Source organism: Bubalus kerabau, chromosome 2 (assembly GCF_029407905.1).
Source record: "Bubalus kerabau isolate K-KA32 ecotype Philippines breed swamp buffalo chromosome 2, PCC_UOA_SB_1v2, whole genome shotgun sequence".
Lineage (NCBI taxonomy): Eukaryota > Metazoa > Chordata > Mammalia > Artiodactyla > Bovidae > Bubalus > Bubalus kerabau.
The window spans coordinates 158971647-158988164 of NC_073625.1; positions in this window are offsets into that span (position 1 = coordinate 158971647).

A 16518-nucleotide genomic window follows, 5' to 3' on the forward strand; every position below is an offset into this window, starting at 1 on the left:
ATCCATCTGCAGTGCAGGAGACCCTGATTCGATTCCTGGTTCGGGGGATAGGCTGCCCACTCCAGCATTCTTGGGCTTCCCTGGTGGCTCAGACTGTAAAGAATCCACATAGAATGCAGGAGACCTGGGTTCAATCCCTGGGTTGGGAAGATGCCCTGGAGGAGGACATGGCAACCTACTCCAGTTTTCTTGCCTGGAGAATCCCCATGGACAGAACTGCTGGTGGGCTACGGTTAACGGGGTCACAGAGTTGGACAAAATTGAGTGACTCAGCACAGCACAGCACAGTGTGTATCTGCTAATTTCACACTCCTAATTTATCCCCCCCGCCTCACTGTCTGCTTTGGTAACCATAAGTTTGTTTTTTAGGTTTGTTTCTGTTTTGTAAATAAATTAATCTGTATTTTGTATATTCTACATAGTGGTATTATATGATATTTGTTTTTCTCTGTTTGACTGACTTCACTTAGCATAATAATCTCTAGGTCCATCCATATTGCTGCAAATGGCATTATTTCATTTTTTTAATGGCTGATCAATATCCCATGATATATATATATATATATATATATGCAGGAAGAGTGTTAGTCACTCAGTCATGTCTGACTCTTTGTGATTCCATGGACTGTAGCCTGCCAGGCTTCTCTGTCCATGGGATTCTCCAGGGAAGAATACTGGAGTGGATTGCCATATACCAATCTTCTTTATCTATGTATCTATTGATGGACACTCACATTGCTTCCATGTGTTGGCTATTGCAAATAGTGCTGCTATGAACACTGTGTTGCATGTATCTTTTCAAATATGAGTTTTTATCTTTTCTGGATATATGCCAGCATTGCTGAATCATTTGGTAACTTTATTTTTAGTTTTTTAAGGCAACTGCATAGTCTTTTCCATAGTAGCTTAGGTGCTTCAAGTATTATAAATTTTATTAGTATGAGCCAGATGTGGGGAATCAGGCAGTTTAGATATTCTCTATAATATGTTGTATATAACTTCTGTTTTGTGCTCTCATATGCAAGCAGAAGCAATGTTAGGAATAGTCTTCCTCTGGCCTGCAATGGGACTCCTTTAGACCTGCTCAGATTTTTGAGACATGAGGATGTTCTCTTTAAGTAATTATTAGTCCTGGTCACTAATATTCTCTGTTATCTCCTGTTTGGGGCACATGGGATTGTATTTCTCATCCTCATTGCATCTGAGTGGGGCAATGTAATTGGTTTTGGCTGATATGTCAGAGCAGAAGTAATATGTGTTACAATACTTAGAAGAAAATAATTTAATAGCCTGAGAACTTTCAGAATTCTCTTTTCTCTCTGGCATGTTTGAGATGGTAGGGGCTCTACCAAGACTGTGAGATGTTGGGTGTCCTCTGAATGAATACTCTGAGCCGAGTAGGTAAACAAGCAGATTGAAAAAGAAGAAAAACTTTATTTTAAACCAGTAAAGCTTTGCTGTTGTTACTGTAGCATATTGTGGGTTTCTTTTCTGCCTGAAAGATCTCTATTTCTGGAGAACAATTCTCTTGAAATCTCTACCTTTTCTCCTAATGATAAAACTGTGGTACAAGTAAGAAGAAGAGCTTGAAGCTTCCATCTCCACTCTTGCCAACATCTAGATCTTCCATCTCAGCCTTCCATAGATATTTTGAAAGCACACATCATCTTCCTTCCTTCCTTTCCTACCTATCTCCACAGTCCCGTAAATCTCCTGAAAGCTTGAAAGTGTCTTAGACAAATTTCCATCAACCAAATCTTCACTCCTAAAAGGTAGAAAAGAAAAAAAAAAATTGCTCCTACCCTATATTAAATTTTTTCAGCTTTTAAAATTCTTTCTTTTTGCCTAACAAAGTTTCTAACACTCCAATTTGTTTTATATCTTCTTGCAAAAGGAGAGAATAGTATTTGTCTCCTGTACTGACCCCTAGACTTAGTAATACTTTCCCTTGCTCCTTCAGTCTTTACATTTCTTTCTATTACTGTTAGTTTGATCTTGATGCCTGACGCGTCCTTCTTGTGGAGAAGGTGGAAGTGAAATGGGCATGGGGACACAACATATGCTTTCTGTGACATTTTCTACTTCCAGAATGCTCTGATATTAAGAGAAGTGCTCTTGGAATTGGCACTCACACTAACACTGTTCGAACTGCATTTATGAAAGTGCAATAACCTACAAGATCTGTAATTCCAAAAGGGTTATACATCTGCAAGTTGACAGGAAGCCTACAGGAAGCTTTTTCCTTCTACTCTTTCCATTTAGCTTGTGCTAAGTGGCCCAGTAGAGACCAATGAAAGCATGGAAGCAGAAGGAAAAGAGTGGAGTTATGAGTCACAGGTAACAATGAAGGAAAAAAAATAGTAAAGGCCACAGTTTAATGGTTTTCTTCACTGGTTACCATGGCACAACTGAGTTTTTTTTTTTTTATTTGTTTTGAAAATTCAGGTTGAATTCTTTTAAAAAAAATGTTGATCCTAGGAAAAAGTTTAAAAAAAAAAAGTATTTTTTTAAAAATGGAAAAAGATCATGTATAAATAAAATTAAATAGTTCACATACTTGGTTGACTGGCTGAACTGTTGGGACTGTTCTGTTGAAAAACGTTCTAAGACTCTGGTTTGACCCAGTAGTGACTGAATAGCCATGATGGCCAAGGGCTTGAGTGCTCCACATCTGTCATCCTTATTCTGGATATCTGAGAAACAATCTTGTACATTTTTATACAACAGGAAGAAAAGGGACTGTACTCTATACTCAAAATACAACTGTCCATTTCCCCCTTTAACATCTCCAGAAAAAGAGTTAAATTGCACATTTTCATCTTCCACAGGTTTCTTTTAGGTCCAGAACGTCCAAAAGCTAATCTGGAAAGCAACAAGAAGTATAGTAGACTTCTTGCACGTTTTCAGGAGAGTGTTTGTCTTTACTGAAATCTCACATAGATCTCCAGTACAAAATAAAGAACAAGTGGAACTATTTTGTTTAAAGATGAAACAGTGGTACAAGACCCAAATTCCTTAGACCTCTTTCTCTTGCCCTTTGGCATGCTGGAGGATACATGGGGCTTTCTCAAACACGATCAAAAATCCCAGAAATGACATTTGAGCCAGGTAGACTTGGCTTTAAATCTCTTGCTTGCTTCCAAGCCATGTAAAACCTTGGGTGAGTTGTTAGCTCTTCTAAGGCCTGTTTTTCTTATCTGTTAAATAGAGATAACAGTCCTCAGATTGCAAAATTGTTGTGAGATTGAATTGAGATAGCAGAACACAGTAGATGCTCAGTAAAGATTATTTATGTTTCCTCTCTTCAGTTCAGTTCAGTTCAGTCGCTCAGTTGTGTCCGACTTTCTGCGATTCCATGAATCACAGCACACCAGGCCTCCCTGCCCATCACCAACTCCCAGAGTTCACTCAGACTCATGTCCATCGAGTCAGTGATGCCATCCAGCCATCTCATCCTCTGTCATCCCCTTCTCCTCCTGCCGCCAATCCCTCCCAGCATCAGAGTCTTTTCCAATGAGTCAACTCTTCACAAGAGGTGGCCAAAGTACTGGAGTTTCAGCTTTAGCATCTTTCCTTCCAAAGTAATCCCAGGGCTGATCTCCTTCAGAATGGACTGGTTGGATCTCCTTGCAGTCCAAGGATCTCTCAAGAGTCTTCTCCAACACCACAGTTCAAAAGCATCAATTCTTCGGCACTCAGCTTTCTTCACAGTCCAACTCTCACATCTGTACATGACCACTGGAAAAACAATAGCCTTGACTAGACGGACCTTTGTTGGCAAAGTAATGTCTCTGCTTTTGAATGTGCTATCTAGGTTGGTCATAACTTTCCTTCCAAGGAGTAAGCGTCTTTTATTTCATGGCTGCAGTCACCATCTGCAGTGATTTTGGAGCCCCAAAAAATAAAGTCTGACACTGTTTCCCCATCTATTTCCCATGAAGTGATGGGACTGGATGCCATGATCTTCATTTTCTGAATGTTGAGCTTTAAGCCAACTTTTTCACTCTCCACCTTCACTTTCATCAAGAGGCTTTTTAGTTCCTCTTCACTTTCTGCCATAAGAGTGGTGTCATCTGCATATCTGAGGTTATTGATATTTCTCCCAGCAATCTTGATTCCAGCTTGTGTTTCTTCCAGTCCAGAGTTTCTCATGATGTACTCTGCATATAAGTTAAATAAGCAGGGTGACAATATACAGCCTTGACGTACTCCTTTTCCTATTTGGAACCAGTCTGTTGTTCCATGTCCAGTTCTAACTGTTGCTTCCTGACCTGCATACAGATTTCTCAAGAGGCAGGTCAGGTGGTCTGGTATTCCCATCTCTTTCAGAATTTCCCACAGTTTATTGTGATCCACAGAGTCAAAGGCTTTGACACAGTCAATAAAGCAGAAATAGATGTTTTTCTGGAACTCTCTTGCTTTTTCCATGATCCAGCAGATGTTGGCAATTTGATCTCTGGTTCCTCTGCCTTTTCTAAAACCAGCTTGAACATCAGGAATTAATCCAACAAATATCTCCAATCCTTTATGGCAATGATTAAATGTAATTTGCTGCCATTATCTTTCAAATACTTGCAGAGTATAATAGATTTTTCTTTAGCTTTTCTTTGTTGCTCAAATCAGTCCTGATTTTGTGTCCTTTTAAAAATCTTGTTATTCATTTATCTGGTGAAACAATGCATAAAAATATTTTCTTCTTTATTTTATATTTGTCAAATTCTCATTAATGGCAATATTTTACTAATTCATATAATCAATGCCATAATATGAGAACTACTCTGTTGGATATAATTTAGTTTGTTTATTCATTTAATGAGTGGTGTTCAATGTATCTTCTACAATTGTTTAATGTGTATTTTGATAGTTTTCCTTTTCATAAGTGAGTACCCTAGAATTTCTCTTTTACATAGATACTGTTAGGGGAAGCACACTGATTGAAACCGCCCACCCTGGCCAGGCACCATAGTAACGAGTTGCATGAGTTGTTTTATGACAGGAGATTCTGATAAGGAATATGGAACTAATAAGCCACCACCAACCTGAAGAGTTTGGGAAACGTGGAAGGGAGACACTGCGTGTCTGTCCACTTCCCAGAATCCCTCTCACTAGCATCCATCTTGGCTGAGCGATGCATGGCCAGCAGGAAAGACTCTGAATTAGAATGATTGGCCAAAGACCACCCAGAAACTAATCCCATCATCATAAAACCCAAGACTGGGAGCCACACAGCAGAGCAGTTCTCTTGGGTTCCCTTACCCTACTGCTCTCCACCTGGGTGGCCTTTCCCAATAAAATCTCTTGCTTTGTCAGCACATGTGTCTCCTTGGATAATTCATTTCTAAGTGTTAGACAAGAGCCCAGTTTCAGGCCCTGGAAGGGGTCTGCCTTCCTGCGACAATACTACTTCTATGTGTTTTAAGATTATACATTGTTATGTATCATGTGCATGTACATTCTTGATGCGAAGAAAGCATTAGTGAAAATATGAAATTACAACTTAAAGTACTTTTCTCTGTACAAGTGAACAGCAGGATGCTATTTGTAAAGCTTTGTTTTTCTCATGTTCCTTAGACTTAACTGTTACAAGATGCTTTTTCTTTTTTTATCTTCCTTTTATCTTAGCCCATTATTGGAAATTTTGCCATAGTCTCTAGATATTGCAGGTTATTTAATACTGAACATCATTATGTCTCTGTAATACATGTTTGCACTCATGCCTACTCCCTGCTTTCTGTCCTTAATATTATTGTTTAATTGTCAGAAAATTTGAAAAATAGATTCAGTGAAGAAAGTTAACAGTTCCTAGACTGACCTTAAAAAAAAAAAAAAAAAATCACTTCGCAACAACATGAATGGACTTGATTGGAGTTACACTAAATGAAGTTAGACAAGGAAAGACAAATACTATATGATATCACTTATATGTGAAACCTAAAAATTACATCATACTAGTGAATATAACAAAAAATAAACAGACTTACAGATACAGAGAACAAATTAGTTGTTAATAGTGGAGAGAGGAAAGGGAAGGGGGGTAATATAAGGGTAGAGGAGTAAGAAGCATAAACTCTTTAGGTATAAAATAAGCTACAAAGATATAGTGTACAATGCAGAGCCAATATTTTTAATACCTATAAATAGAGTATAACCTTTAAAAATTGTAAGTCACTATACTGTACACTTGTAACTTAAATTGTAACTTAAATTGTACATTAACTAAACATCAATAAATAAAGAAAAAAAATCACTGTCCTATTTATTTACAGACTGACCAAATACTGATTTTTATGGGACTAACCCCTGGAAAAGTCCTATCTATTTAAAAATAGAGAGAGATTAAGCAGACTTTTTGTAAATAACTAAAGAATTTACTTTGGTCTTCTTCATTAGGTAATAGACTATTCTAACCTGAATTCCCTGCCTAATAAAAGCACAGTCTTTTTTTTTCACTGCCTATGATTTTATTACATATTTGCTATTATAATATGGAAGAACATTTATAATGAAATCAATGCCTTAAGAATTATGTATTCCTTTTTTTTTTAATTTTGTTTTGTATTGGGATATAGATGATTAACAATGTTATGATAGTTTCAGGTGAACAGCTAAGGGACTCAACCATACACATGAATGTATCCATTATCCCCTAAACCTCCTTTCCATCCGGGCTACCACATAGCATTGAGCAGAATTCTATGTAAAAGTACAATCTTTGATGCCATTCTTTTATTATAATTTCTCAACAAAGTGTAGTGCATAAATGAAGGAAATTTGGAGTGACTTTGCTAACCAGGGTGATTACAATGTGTAAATAAATACCTCTTATATGTAACACATAAACAGGAGGAGTTTAACAAAAAGTCCAGCTTCCATGATGACCAGAGAAAATATGATGAGAAGAAAAAAATTGCCTTAGAGTGAAATTATGAGATTATATATATATATATGAAGTTGCTCAGTCATGTCTGACTCTTTGTGACCATTGACCATAGCCTGCCAGGCTCCTCCGTCCATGCGATTTTCCAGGCAAGAGTACTGGAGTGGGTTGCCATTTCCTCCAAATTATGAGATTGGAAAGATCTAAAATGAACACTTTTTAGTAACCAAAGACAAGTTTACATTCCTGACCCATTAGCTAACTCTAAAAAGGAACTTGACATTCTAGTAAGAGGAGCTATTTGAAGAGTTTAGACATCTAATTTTCTTTGAGCAGATATTTAGATGAAAGATAATTGATGAACATTTTTAACCAAAATTATTTTCTTGGTGACAGAATTTAATGGAAGAAATGTACTCTCTAGAGAAATAGGCTAGGGGAAAACAGCTGGAGTTTTTCTTATAAATGAAGTGCCTGAAGGTAAGCTTAATATAGTTTGTTAAATGTTTCCAAATAGTTATAAACAAACAGGTCTCCATATCTTTGAACTAAACACACCAAGTTATTAAGGAAACTCAAAGTGGGTCCAAGCTGGTGAGTGGTTCTGGGCCATGTGATCCAAAGAATTAAATTTCAGTCATCATTTCCTAAACAAAGTGAATCTGAGGTTCTTACGTGGGCAAAACTTCTCATCTCAATTTTGAGTGCTGCTTTTGAAAGGCCCTGTATTGGAGCCCAAGAGAGTTTTGATTTGAGAATGACAGGAAATGTTTTTCTATCTTTGAATAAAATTCAAAATTTTTATAACATGATCATGTGGATTTTCTATAACTACTCTGCTGTAATAATTTATTTTGTGCAGTGGGGTAAATAATTCACAGCACAGAATGAAATAGGGATGTGTATGTAAAACTGTATGGGAAACTTTTTTAGTAATTTGAGCCTTTTTTAATCCCTAAGCAATGTAGTAGAGATGAGTCATTTAGATGGGCATTTTGCTGTTGCTTAAGTGAGGAGTATTTCATTTGCATAATTATCCCAAAAGAAAAAAAGTCTTGTGGTTGAGGCCCTCTTCTTAGCTAAGAAACAAATTGGCATTTTATTACTAGATTTGGAAACATCTGAGAAAGTTTCTTTCTGTAATTTAGAAGTTATTATTTTTATCTAACAGGCAAAATTTTATTTTGATTATATGTATACTAATATGTAGCATTTAAATATGCAATATTCAAATATTGCCAAAAAAAAAAAAAAAAGACCCTTGGTTTTGAAATCAGGAGACCAGTTTGACCCTCTTCTCCAAAAAAAAAAAAAAGAAAAAAATCCCTTTAAAGCTTGTGGTTTTCACTAGTACTTTTAGTGTTTAGTCAAGTGTTTCATAAGTTTTACATCCCATATATGAGACCATTTAATAAAAGAGTGGTAGATGTGTTTTCAGATTAGAAAAATTAATTTTACATTAAGAACCACGGAGATGTCATAAATTTTTATAGAAAGACAATTGTCTTCTACAAAATCTTGCTCCCATACACCTGTAAGTAAAATATTTGAGCATGTAAATATACATTTCTTTGTGTATTTATGTACCACATTATAAAGCACACAAATAAAATAAGGTGACAGTATGAGGTAAAAAGGGCTTCCCAAGTGGCTCAGTGGTAAAGAATCCTCCTGCCAGTGCAGGAAATGTGGGCTTGATTCCCTAGGTCAGGAAGGTTCCCTGGAGAAGGAAATGGCAGCCCACTCCAGTATTTTTGCCTGGGGAATACCATGGACAGAGGAGTCTGGCAGGCTACAGCCCATGGGGTTGCAAGAGTTGGATGCGACTTTAGTAACTAAACAATAGCAACAATGAGGTAAAAATAAAATAGCACTTTTTCACACCTAAAGGAGTGAATGCAATCACTACTGATTGGAAAAATAAAGAAAATGTAATATAGCAATTTCTTTCTTTTTTCTTTTCTTTTTTTTTAACTTTGGACCATACTGCACAACATGTGGGATTTTAGTTCCCCAACCAGGGATCGAACTCATGCCCCCTGCAGTGGAAGCTCAGAGTCTTAATTGCTAGACCACCAGGTAAGTCCCTGTGGCAGTTTCTGCCACAGCTCTGCAGAGTCCTTCTAAGGCAGGGGACACATGCAGAATAGTTTCTGTGGCCTAACAGGTGAAACATGACAGGGGACATATAGGTGCTCCACATACCTACAGGGTGACCTTCAACACTAACTCGAATCAGCATCACTTGTATCTTTTTTAAAAACACTGATATCCCTGCTCTAACTTTAGGGATTTGGTTTTCATTAGTCTGGCAGGGAAAGGACCAGGCATGGATTTTAAAAAAAATCTTAAGAGAGATTGGAGTTCAGCTGGGGTTGAGAATCACTACCTCAGACCCTGGGCAGCTCTTCTTCCTTGTGTGGGCCCTGCAGGGAGTTTCTAGGGGGAGGTGGTGCTGAACCATAGTGCCTGGGGGACAGTGCCATGGTTGAGTGGCACAGTAGAAGCAGTGATATGACTGCCATGTCATGGGAATGTATTCATTTGAATCGGGACAAGCAACAACCATCCTTTGAGATGGTGCCCAGCAAAGGTTGTGCAGCTGAGGGTGAAAGTCTAATTGGTTTAAGAGCTCTGGTAAGTCATCAGGAGAATGCTTCCAGAGGCTGAGACCCCAAGTCAGCAGGCAGGAACAAGGACTATCTATTGCAGCTTAAATTAATGTCACTCCTGTGTCATTAAGCCTTCCACAGCCCAAGGACACCTAGGGAAACTCAGGTTACAGCATTAATATTGTAACAATAAGCAACTTTTACAGAGAGCTTCACAGCTTACAAAGCTCTTTTGTATATATTATGTTACTTGATCCACACTTCAGCCCTGGGAGGTAGTAGGGTAAATGCTATTAGTTCCAGTCTATAAAGGAAAATAATGAAGTTCAGTATTTGTCTGAAGTCATACAATATTAAAGGGCAGAGCCAGAATGTCAGTTTACTTCTCCCAGCTCTCCATCTTTTTTCTTTTTTTACCAAATCTTGGACTGGTAGAAAGTGCTTGGTGATATACAGATCAGGATTCCTATGAATGTATGTAGTTACTGATTTGTTTAGAAATGGGATAAATCTCTCTTAGGACTTAACTATTTTTATTCTTCACCACAACCAGAGCTAATAATATTCAGCCATACCAGTTGTTAAAATGCTGAAAGACCTTTTGCTCATTTAGTAAATAGTTAAACCCTCTACACCACAACCCCTTGTGGCCCAGTTCTTCCCCTGGACTCTGTTAGACCTCCTACCGGCCCAACAAAGAAGGGGTTAATTTCTGGCACAGCAAGGGCATTCCTGGCCCTGGTTCCACATTGAAAACCAGTGTAAGTGTCTGTGCTATTAAATTTGTGATTGTTAAATATTAGAAACATTACCCTTCCTCATAGGCATACATTTTCAAATCCAGGGGTTTTACAAATTAATTTCATTGATAGTAATAAGGCCTGGAGGATGGATCAGCAAAGCATTGATCCATATATCTATCCAACAATTCATCCAATCTGTGATCAAGTTCTGTGGATTCTGCTTCCTATATCCTCTCTGTCTCCTCCTCTACTTCAAAGAGCACTGCCTTAATTCAGTTTTTACCACCCTTCACTTAGACTCTTGCTATATAGTCCCTGTTCCTTATTTAACCCTCTCTAATTTGTAAAGTTTAAATCTGATGGTATCCCAACCAGTTTAGACTTTATCAAATGTTGCCCTTTATTAACAGGATTTTTTCCTAAACTTCATTGAGCTATAATTAATACAGAACATTGTGTAAGTTTAAGGTGTACAGAGTGATGATTCAAAACATTTATGTATTATAAAATGATTACCACAATAAGGTTAGTTAACACATCTATTACCTCACCTTGTTAACTTTTTTCCCCTGTATAACATGTAAGATCTACTTTCTTAGCAATTTTCAACTACACAATACAGTATTATTGACTATAGTCACCATGCTGTCCATTAAATTCCTGGAACTTCATCTTATAACTAGAATTTTGTACCCTTTGATCAACATCTCCCCATTTCTCCCACTCCCCAGACCCCGGCAACCACCATTCTACTCTCTTGCTATGAGTTCATAGGGTATTGTTTAAGCTTCTGACTTGGGATACAAGGCCCTCTACTCTGACTTATGCTGTCTTCAGCTTGGTAGCTCACTAAACACAGTTCTTCTTGTATCTAATGCTCACAGCACAGCAAAGTACCCCAAGTTCTCCAAATGTTCCATACTGCTGTTTCCCACCACTGTACCCTGATTCATATGACTCTCCTTCATGGGCCTACACTACCTCTACTTGTTGATGAAAACTAGCATTTTCTCTAGGTTTAGTTCAAGCCTCACTTTCTCCACTTACCAGCATCCTGATTCCTGTGGCCCCATGCAATTGTCAGCCCTTACCTCCTTTATGAACCTGGTGTATTCCATATATACTTCCACCACAGCACCTACTAAGGCTTTGCTACATTTGTTGCTTTGGTGGCCCTCTCTTTTACACTGTATCTGCTCCTTGAGGGTATGAATCATGTCTTATTTGTCTTATCTCCAGCACCTAAAAGAGTGTCTGAATACTAAGTATTTAATAAGTGTTTACTAAACAGTCCATTCTGAAGGAGATTAGCCCTGGGATTTCTTTGGAAAGAATGATGCTAAAGCTGAAACTCCAGTACTTTGGCCACCTCATGCGAAGAGTTGACTCATTGGAAAAGACTCATGCTGGGAGGGATTGGGGGCAGGAGGAGAAGGGGACGACAGAGGATGAGATGACTGGATGGCATCACTGACTCGATGGACGTGAGTCTGAGTGAACTCTGGGAGTTGGTGATGGATAGGGAGGCCTGGCGTGCTGCGATTCATGGGGGTGCAAAGAGCTGGACATGACTGAGCCACTGAACTGAACTGAAACAAATACTTTGGGTTTCCCTGTGCCTCAGTGGTAAAGAATGTGCCTGCCAAGCAGGAGACACAGGTTTGATCCCTGGGTGGGGAAGATTCCCTGAAGAAGGCAATGGCAACCCACTCCAGTATTCTTGTCTGGGAAATCCCAGGAACAGAGAAGCCTAGTGGGCTACATTACATGGGGTTTCAAAAAGAGTTGGACACAACTTAGCGACTAAGCAACAACAACAACAAAACAAACATCTTAATTCACTATCTCTTGATATGATTCAGAGGCTTTCACTCTGATATAGTCTGCTGCTGCTAAGTCATGTCAGTTGTGTCTGACTCTGTGCAACCCCATAGACGGCAGCCCACCAGGCTCCCGTCCCTGGGATTCTCCAGGCAAGAATACTGGAGTGGGTTGCCATTGCCTTCTCCGCTGATATAGTCTAGAGCTTCTGAATTTTAAAAAACAGGTTAAAAGTTCTGACAAAAGCTTTCTTGAGCTTCTGTTTCAAATCTATAATAATGATATATCTATAAATGTCAGCTGCCAGACACTGCTAAATGTTTTTCAAACCAGTAGGAGTCCTGAATTCAGAAGCACATGCCAACCTCCAAACTACAAGTATATGCATACTGCAATTAATAGCTTATTTGGAGCTGAATAATCTCTACAAGAATGGAGATACATCAGTTTCAATCTGTAAAGGACTAAGTTCTGGCAGTTTTCTCTTTTATGTAGAAAAGGATTATTTGGATAATTAAACAGTTAGAAATGCATTCATTTCAGCCATTATTTGAGTATAAGCCTGTGTCATAGCAGGACTAATCTTTTTTTTCCCCCAGAACCTGGTCTGTAAGGTTAATTGCTGAATGGAATTTGAAAATGGACTTCACTCACTAAGATTCTGTGAAAAGTCACACAGTAAAAGGAACAAAAGGAAAAATAAAAACATTTTCCTACTTCTATAAATGAGATAAGAGATTTCCATTTTAGAGATTAAAAATAAAAAAAATGCCCCTCAATTTATAAGTGCTTGGTTGAACATGTTAATCATAAGCATTTTATGGTTTGTTTCTGGATACTCTTAATTGCTAAGACATTTCAATAGTCTCTTCATTATTTATCCTATCTAATAATCTTGAAAGAAACAGACTGATTGCTGCTGCTGCTGCTGCAAAGTCACTTCAGTCGTGTCCAACTCTGTGTGACCCTATAGATGGCAGCCCACCAGGATCCCCCATCCCTGGGATTCTCCAGGCAAGAACACTGGACTGACTGAGGCATGAACAATTTTTAAGTGAGTTAATATGTGTGGAATCTTTTCCTAATGGTTGATGAGGTTAAGGGCATTGCTTCAGACTGCTTTGGAAGAGGATGAGAAAAAGCATTTCTAGATCTTATTCATAGTATAAGTAATCAAGATGTGTTCATTTCCAACACTTCCATTGTATGCCCTGAAATGATCATATAACTTCTTTTAACCTCAAAGTGCAAACAAGGAATTATATGCCAAGAATGCAAGAAGTGTGTACATATAAACACATCTAAGTTTGACAGTATAATATGACTTTTAATGTCTTGTCAGAACAATAAAGAGCATTGAATAAGAGTAAATTTTAAGACATAAATACATATTGACTTTTAAACTAAAAAGCATAGGTACTAAGAAACTCCATATAATTTCAAGAAATTTAGAATGTTATATCCTTTCCTGTACTGTGTTTACTTAGTTGAACAAGGTAATTGGTGAGCTTAGAGAAGGGAACTGGAGGACTGGAACTTTTATTATTTGCCAGCAGGGAGACACCAGGGGTAAAGTTAGCCAGAGGGAGTTTTGTTCGGATCTTGGGCAAAGTATGGGTGTCTTTAAAGGATTCTCATGTTTGATACTTTAACTATGTTCCCTGTAGTTTCTGTATCTGCTCAAGGCTGACCCCTAAATCATCTGGTTGGTACTTTGGTTTCAGAGACTCTCCCTCAAATGTAGCCTAGAATTTCTGAGTTAAAAAAACAATCTGGTTAAAAGATCTGACAAAGGTTTTTTCATACTTTGTGATTTGGTTTATACAGTGCATTGGAATTAAGTCACTTTTATTTATAATCTCCTGAGCCATGTTACTTAGAAGAAGTAAAGTTTTGTGAAATTGGAATTATTTTGAAAAATTCCAGGATGGATCCAAGCATATCCTTTTCCATTATCTTCTCAACTCTTTGAAAAGTCCTAAGTTTTAGATTATATTGTTGCTGGTTTTCTCCCCACCTAACCAAATATGAAGATCCTCTCTCTTCTTTTTTGAAGATCTTCTTTCCCTTTAGAGTTTGATAATACTGGATGGAAATCAATATACTAAATTGTAAGAGCAAAAAGTTTATTCACTTACCCTACTGCTGAAACTTTATTGAAAATACTGACATGCTTTGGTTTGAGATGGGAAATTATTGAAAGAGTCGCAAATTATAATACCCATTCAGTTTTAATTTAAAAATACTTAAATTTGGAAGCAAAGAGCAAATTTTCTACTAGCAATTCTATTAACTCTAACTATATTGTAATAGCTTATGTGGTGTTTTTCAGATACACAGTAAGTGGGGCATTTAATACAGCTAGGAGTTTTAGTCCTGATTCTGATACTTGCTTGAATGCTGTATGATCCTAGGCAACTTCTCTGAGCCTCAGTTTTCTCATCTGTAAAAACCTCCAGTTTTCCTCCATAGGACACATGCAGTTGAGAGGGTCACTTGAGCTTTGATAGCAGAGGATACTGCAGTTCCGCTGATGAACCAGCAGGAGGCTTGGTCCAGCACCTAGTTGAACAATGGTGTCTATATCCTTGCCTCAGCTCACAGCTTCTTGTACAATTTGATTGAGACGCTGTTTTTGTCCGTGTTCTGTCACCAGCTTGGAAGCCTCAAGTCAGCCTCTTGCTTAAAGTAGTGAGCATTTCTATTGCCTTCTGGCATTAGTTCATTTACTCCGTCTTGGTTAAATTCCTGGCTGTGATTGCCTGCTTCCAGCTTTGTCCCATCCTTTGTTTTGTATTTCTGTACAATAAAAATGCTGATCTTGTTTTTGAGGTGGGCTATGGTTGTTTTGGATCTCTGTTAGTAATCTGGATGTATTTCGAGTACAGAATATATACCAAAGCCTGAAAAACTATGCAGCTAAGTTGACTGGATTTCATTAGTACAAGTGTTTTATATATAAAACTGTCAAGTTCAATCGATATAAGATGCTATGTTTAAGAAAGAAAACCTAAGATTCATCTTTTTATGAACTGTACCTGGCATCACTGAGAATATCTGACAGTTTAACAATTAAGTCACTTCTACAGCGACAAAGATCAGTGATGTTCAAAGCATGGTCCTCAAACTGGGCTAGTCTGTGAACTGTTACTGATTTGGGGCAAGATAAGTTTAGAATGTAAGCAGCAGCACTGGGAAACATTTAAAGCAATTTGAAAAAGTAATTTTACATTTGTTGTACCTAACAATGTAAAGGATTAACTTATATTTTTGTTCTTTTAATTTCATTTTTCTTATAGTGTGTGAAATATCTATTTATGATGGATTAGAAATTAAAACAAGTAGGCCCTTTACCACAGAAAGTTTAAGAAGTACTGGTTGATACTGTTACTGATGCTTATTATATTTTATAAACTATAAGATTCTATCAGTTTAATTTGTGCTATTATTTTATATATCACAAAAGAAGAAGATAATGCTGCCAGTATATGCCATATCTACACATCACTTACATTTTTAATATTTACTGAAGGAACTCTTTTTGACTTTGACTTAATTTAAAAAATCATAGATTCCTCTCCTTAAGTATAAAAAGGAAAATATTAATCCACTAAATTAGTAAAGGTATTTCTCAAACTTCTTCATGTTCTGAGTCCAATGTTTCTGACTCACTCTTTAGCTTGTGTTGTTAATGTCTGTTTTCCACACAATACCATGGAATATTGTCATTTTCCCACATAGTTTTTCCCAACACAGTATTGCCCAACATAAAGTATCTTTTTGTAATACTATTGAGGGCATAGCACTTTAAAAAATATTTCTCCAAAATAATTTGCAGGTTTTCCCCCACAAACTGTAGACCTCACTAGAAGCGGTCAATAGACAGTTTTATGTATTTTGGGAACAAACTGTAACATTTTTATACTTGTTTTAGCCTTTCTTAGATTCTAGAAAGCATTTGATGGATGAAAAAATGGAACTGTGACTATCCCTTCAAAGATGAATATCTGCTTCTTCAATGGCAGCTGTATACCCAAGTGCCGTGTTTCCATACCTTTCTATAGACACAGCATCTTCTTTGTTTTAATACTGAGTTATACTGTCATCTTTTAATAATTTGTTATGGCAATTAAACTCAACACATATATTATTAACCAGGCATTTAACTCACTGATGGGAATTTGAAAGCTAGGAAAGGATTGAGCTGTAGCGTGTTTAGGCAAGGCTGGCTCATTGTGATTTACAATTTCAGATTGTAAAATGCATCCTAAGAGAGGCCAAAATGTTGAAGAAATAGAAGAGTCTTTAAATTGATGAAATATGGTAATTTGAATTGAATGACTTCTAAGAAAGAGCTGTCATTTTACTGGAATTATTTAGAAACATGTCGGTTCATGATTAATATTTATTCCTAGGAGAGGCACTAAGGTTATTTAATACATCTAAATTTTATTAATTGAACTTA